This window comes from Schistocerca americana, chromosome 2, assembly GCF_021461395.2.
Source record: "Schistocerca americana isolate TAMUIC-IGC-003095 chromosome 2, iqSchAmer2.1, whole genome shotgun sequence".
Taxonomy (NCBI): Eukaryota; Metazoa; Arthropoda; class Insecta; order Orthoptera; family Acrididae; genus Schistocerca; species Schistocerca americana.
In genome coordinates this window covers 950,252,163-950,258,224 of record NC_060120.1, presented here as the reverse complement: position 1 = coordinate 950,258,224, position 6,062 = coordinate 950,252,163, and positions in this window count along the sequence as shown.

Sequence of the window (6,062 nt, the reverse complement as noted above, 5' to 3'; positions counted from 1 at the left end):
TGAATCATGTTTTATGCCCCAACACAGAGATGGCCATTGGTGTGTACGACGTGAAACATCTGAAAGCAAACACGTTACAATAGTTATGACCTGGAAAATATTTTTTTATGTCATTCCTTGGATGACATCACTCTGGAAGGCACAATGGATCAACATAGGAATGCATCTACCTGTGGGGACTATATCCACCCCTCCACGCAGTTTGTTTTTCCTTGGAATGATGGTATCTACCAGCATGACAGTGCAACATGTGACACAGCTTGCAGTGTACATGCGTGGTTCAAAGACAACCAGGGTGAGTTGATCATACTCCTCTGGCCACCAAACTCTCAGGATAAACAGATAGTTAGGAATCCCACCCATGACGGAAGTATATTGGATCCAATGGTAGCAAATTGACCTACCCCTTTGAGGATGTCCACTTCAAAACTGGTATTAGTGACCCTGATGAAGTTGTGGCAACAATGATTACTAGAGTACAAAGGACAACTAAAATAAGCCAATAGATCTACATGTTCAGTAAACTAGATAAAAAATCAGTAGTGTCCTATCTCAATGAGGAACTTGAAACTTTCAGCACAGGGCAGTAGTATGTAGAAGAACTCTGGCTCAACTTTAAAAGAATAGTTGACCATGCACTGGAGAGATATGTACTCAGCAGAACAGTTCATAAGCAGAGGAATCCTTTATGGTACACAGTCACTGTAAAGAAACTTCTAAAGAAACAGGGATTACTGCACAGGAGGTGTAAAACATAGCACAGGGCTATAGATGGAGGGATGCTGAATGAAACGCTTTTGGCTGTAAGAGAACAATGTGTGATGCCTTCAATGACTACCATAGCAGAATACTGTCAAGTGATCTTTCACAGAACTCAAAGAAATTCTGGTCAGAAAGGCTGTTGGTGACACCAAAGTCAGTGTCCAGTCCCTAGTGAATGAGACAGAAACTGAAATTGAGGGTACAAAGCAAAAGCTGAAATGTTTAACAACATTTTCAAATGTTTCTTTACAAAGGAAAATCCAGTAGAATTGAGCCAATTCAATCCTCATACCACTGAATAGATGAATGAAATACATATTAGTGTCAGTGAGGTGAAATAGCTGAAATCGTTAAAACTGAAAAAAGCTCTAGGGCCCGATGGAATCCTTGTCAGATTCTATACTGTATTTGGAGCTGAGTTAGCTCCTCTCCTAACTATATCTATTGTAGATCCCTCAAACAAAAAACCATGTCTATTTCTTAGAAAAAGACACAGGCCACACTCCTCTACAAAGAGGGTAGTGCAAGTGATCCAGAAAACTACCAACAAATACCCTTGACATAGATTTGTTGTAGAATCTTCTAATGTATTCTGAGCTCAAACATTATGAGGTATATTGAACAGAATGATCTCCTCAATGCCAACCAGCATGGATTCTGAAAAACATTCATTATGTGAAACCTAACTCACACTTTTATGACAGGACATACTGAAAGTCTTGATTCAAGGTAGACAGATAGATGCATTTCTCGATTTCTGTAAAGCATTTGGTTCAGTACCACATCTATGCTTATTTTCAGAAGTATGATCATATGGGGTATCAAGCAAAATTTGTGACTGGGTTGAGGATTTCTTTGTAGGAGGATGCAGCATGTTATCTTGGATTCGAAGATATTGTCTTATGGAGAAGTAACATTGGGTATGCCCTCAGGAAGTGTGGTGAGACCCTTGCTGTACACATGGTATATTAATGGCCTTGTGGGCAATATTAATACTAACCTCAGACTTTTTGTAGGTGATGTAGTTATCTATAATTTAGTACTATCTGAAAGAAGGTGCATATATATCCAGTCACATCTTGATAATATTTCAAAGTGGTGCAGAGATTGGCAAATTGTTTTCAATGTTCACAAATGTAAAATCTCACACTTCACAAAATGATAAAACAAAAAAACCAAAAACAAAAAGTTTTGTATCTTATGACTAATGTCAATGAGTCACAGATGGAATCAGCCAACTCATACAGATATCTGGTTATAACACTTTGTAGGGATATGAAATGGAATGATCACATAGGTTCAGTCATGGGTAAGGCAGGTTGTAGATTTTGGTTTATGGGTAGAATACTGGGGAACTGTAATCAGTCTACAAAGGAGAGTGCTTACAAATCATTCATGTGGCCCATTCTAAAATATTAGTCAAGTATGTGAGGCCCATACCAGATGGGACTAACAGGGGATATTGAATGTATACAGAGAAGTACACCACGAATGGTCACAGGTTTGTTTAATCTGTGGGAGAGTGTCACAGAGATACTGAAGGAACTGAACTGGAAAACTCTTGAAGATAGATGTGAACTATCCCGAGACAGCCTATTAATGAAGTTAGAAGAACCAGCCTTAAATGATAACTCTAGGAATGTATTACAATGCCCTATGTATCACTCACACAGGGAATGTGAAGATAAGATCAGAATAATTACTGCATGCACCGAGGCAGTCAAACGAACATTCTTCCTGTGCACCATATGTGGGTGGGACAGGAAGAAACCCTGATAACTGGTAGACTGGGGTGTACCCTCTGCCATGCATCTTGCAGTGGTTTGCAGATTATATATGTAGATTTAAATACAATTGAGAATATGTGGAGCCAGTTCAATTGGGCTGTGCATGCCATGGAGTCTCAACCGAGAAATCTAGCACCCTGGTCATGGCCCTGGCACCAGCATGGGTCCACACTCTTGTCAGTACCTTCCAGGATGTCAATGACACTCTTCCTACATCTCTCACAGTGGTCCATGCTGCAAAAGGTGGTTATTGAGGCTTCTGACAGATTGTCACATTAATGTGACTGGACAGTGCAAATAGAGTCATTGCCATTTTTATTGAGAGTTTATGATGCAGTTGGATGTTGTAAATTGCTTTTATTGTTGCTATTGCTCTTTCCTTCTTGAATGATGACATTGTTGTTTGCAGAGTAACTCTGAGATATTTGTATTTTAGTATTGCTTCTAGAGACTTATTTTGAATGGCCAGTGTGTCTTTTGGCGAGAGTTTACCATTTCTTCCAAAAATCATGTTTAGTTTTGCTGCAGTTTTCTTCCAGGGACTATGATGTAAGGCTGTTTAGCACCTTTTGCAGCTCTTCTTTGTCTTCTGAACCTAACACCATGTCAGCTGCATAAAATATGAGTGTTGCTGAGCTGTCCTTGATAAGCTTTATAACAACAAAAATAATCCATTTTTGACAATATAAAGTAATTGGATAGATAAAAAAAATCTGCTCACAATAGACAGCAGGAGAACACACATACAAAAAAAAAGGTTTTAGGTATGCAAGCTTTTGGTGTCAGTGGCTCCTTCTTCTGGTAGAAGGGTTAAAGGGTAAGGAAGGGGGGTTGAGGAAAGGGCTGGAGAGGCTTAGGAAAAGTAGCATAGTTCAGAAAAATCACCCAGAATCCTGTGTCAGGAGAGACTTACTGGACGGGAAGAGAAAGAAAGACTGACTGTTGGAGACTGCACCTGATGAAATTTGAAAACATGAGAGCTTAAGGTGGAAGGCAGGATAATATGCAAGGCATAGATTACTACTAAAACATTATGAATGATTTGATATGAGTGAAAAGCTAAGTGCATAGTGCGTAACAGAGGTGGGAGGGGAATGGTGAAAAATAGACTGGTCAGAAAATGAGAGATGTAGAAACTAAGATGGAATGATGAAAGAAGTAGGTACTGTGGAGAGATGTTGAGACAGAAGAAATTAATGTAAATTAAGGCCAGGTGGGTGGCGAGAGCCAAAGACATGTTGTAGCAGGACTGATGACTCTGTAGTTTGGTCCCTTTATCCCTCAAACCATGTTGTAGCACTAGATCCCTCCTCCAGAGTTCTAAGAAAATGGTGTCTGTGCAAAGAATCCAGATGGTGCATGTGGTGAAACAGGCACCAGATGGTGCGTGTGGTGAAACAGGCACTGACGTCATGACTGTCATGTTGTAGAGCATGCTCTGCAACAGGATACTTGACTTGACAGTATTACCCTCTGCCTGTTCCCATTCATCCAAACTGATGACTTAGTGATAGTCATGCTAATGTAAAAGGCCAAAGAGTGTTTGTATAACAGCTGGTGTATGACGTGTTGTTTCACAGGTTGCTCTAACTTTGATAGAATATGATTTGCCAGTTACAGCACTGGTACAAGTAGTGGTAGGAGTGTGCATATGGCAAGTCTTGCAGTGGGGTAGGAGCCATAGGATAGGAATATTGGTGCAGAGAGAGCATAGGGTCTGACAAGGATATTGCAGAGATTGTGTGTGCGACGATAAGCTATTCTGGGTGTGGTAGGCAAAATCTTGGACAGAGTGGATCTCATTTTAGGTGATGATTTTAGGAAGTCATGGCCTTGTCAAAGCAGCTGATTAATACATCCAAGACCAGGATAATACTGAGTGACAAGTGGTGTGCTCTGAAGTTGTTTTCTGAAGGGACCAGCAGTACCAGAACTAGATGTGATGGCCTGGGCAATCTGCTTTCAAACTAGGATCTTGGGGTAATTATGTCCAGCAAAGACTGAGGTGAGAATGGTGGTGTACTGCTGTAAAGAGTCTACATCTGAACAAATACATTTGCCTCAAATGCCAAGGCTGTATGGGAGAGAACCGTTTGACATGGAAAAATAAGCACTGCTGTTTTTTGTAGGTTTAATGTGGACAGAAATGTGTAGCTGGCCTTTGGTGAGGATGAGATCAACATCAAGGGAAGTGGCATGGGATTCATAATAGGATGATGTGAAATTTAACTGGGAGAAGGTATTTAGAGATTCCAGGAATTTTAACAGGTCAGCCTCACCATGAGTTCATATGGAAAAGATGTCATCAATGTATCTAAACCAAACTAGAGGCTGAAGGGTTATGGATCCCAGGAAAACACCCTTCAAGTGACCCATGAAAAGGCTGGCAGATGAAGGAACCATCCTGGTTTCCATGGCTGTACCCCTGATCTGTTTGTATGTCTGCCCCTCAAAGGCGAAGTAGTTGTTGGTAAGTATAAAGTTGATTAAAGTGAGCAGGAAGGATGTCATAGGTCTGGAATCTGGTGGGCACTAACTGAGAAAATGTTCAGCAACAGGCAGATAATGTACGTTGGGGGATGGTACAGAGGGAAGCAGCACCCATGGTGACAAGCAAGGTGTGTGATGTGAGTGGGACAAGCACAAATTTCAGATGTGGTGTCTTTAATATAGGAAGGAAGTCTTTGCACTACGGATTGCAAGTGTCGATCAACTAAGGCAGATATACATTTAGTGGGTGCTTTGAAGCCACCAACTATATGATGGCCAAGACGATTGGATTTATGGACCTTAGGAAGAAGGTGACAGGTAGGGGTGTGTGGTTTGGATGGGGTAAGAAGTTTTATGGATTAGTTCTTATGAGGGGCCTGAGATTTTAAGGAAACCTGCAGGTCACTTTGAATCACAGGGATGGGATCTTGATGGAAGATGCTGTAGGTAGAGGCATCATACAGCTGACATAGACCTTCATTAGCTTCCTCCTGACAGTCCAGTATCACAGTGGTAGATCCTTTGTCTGCTGGGAGGATAATGATGGAGTCATCAGCTTTTAGGAAATGCAGAGCCTGGAGTTCTGCAGAAGATGGGTTAGGGATATGTTGTAGGGACCTGAGGAAGAACTGGATGTGAGGAGTTCTTGGAAGTCTTGCAAAGGGTGATTTTGAGGTAGTGATGTTGGCTCAAGCTAGGATCGTTGCTGGAACTATTAAAGGCAGCGTTCAATGTCAGGTTTGCTGTTGGTAAGGTTTTGGGATTGGGTTGCAGAGTGATATTTCCAGTGGACATTGTGTGTGAAGAAAAGAATGTCCTTCACCAAAGCAGTATGATTAAATGCACATTTAGAGCTGAAATTGAGACCCTTGGATAATAAGGATAATCCAACAGTGGATAGTGGTTTAGACAAAAGGTTTATCTATCCAATTACTTTATACTGTCCATGATGATCTTTCTTATGTCTGCTGTCATGATGTTGAGCAGTGTTGGACTAATTGGTTCTCCTTGTGGTACTCCATT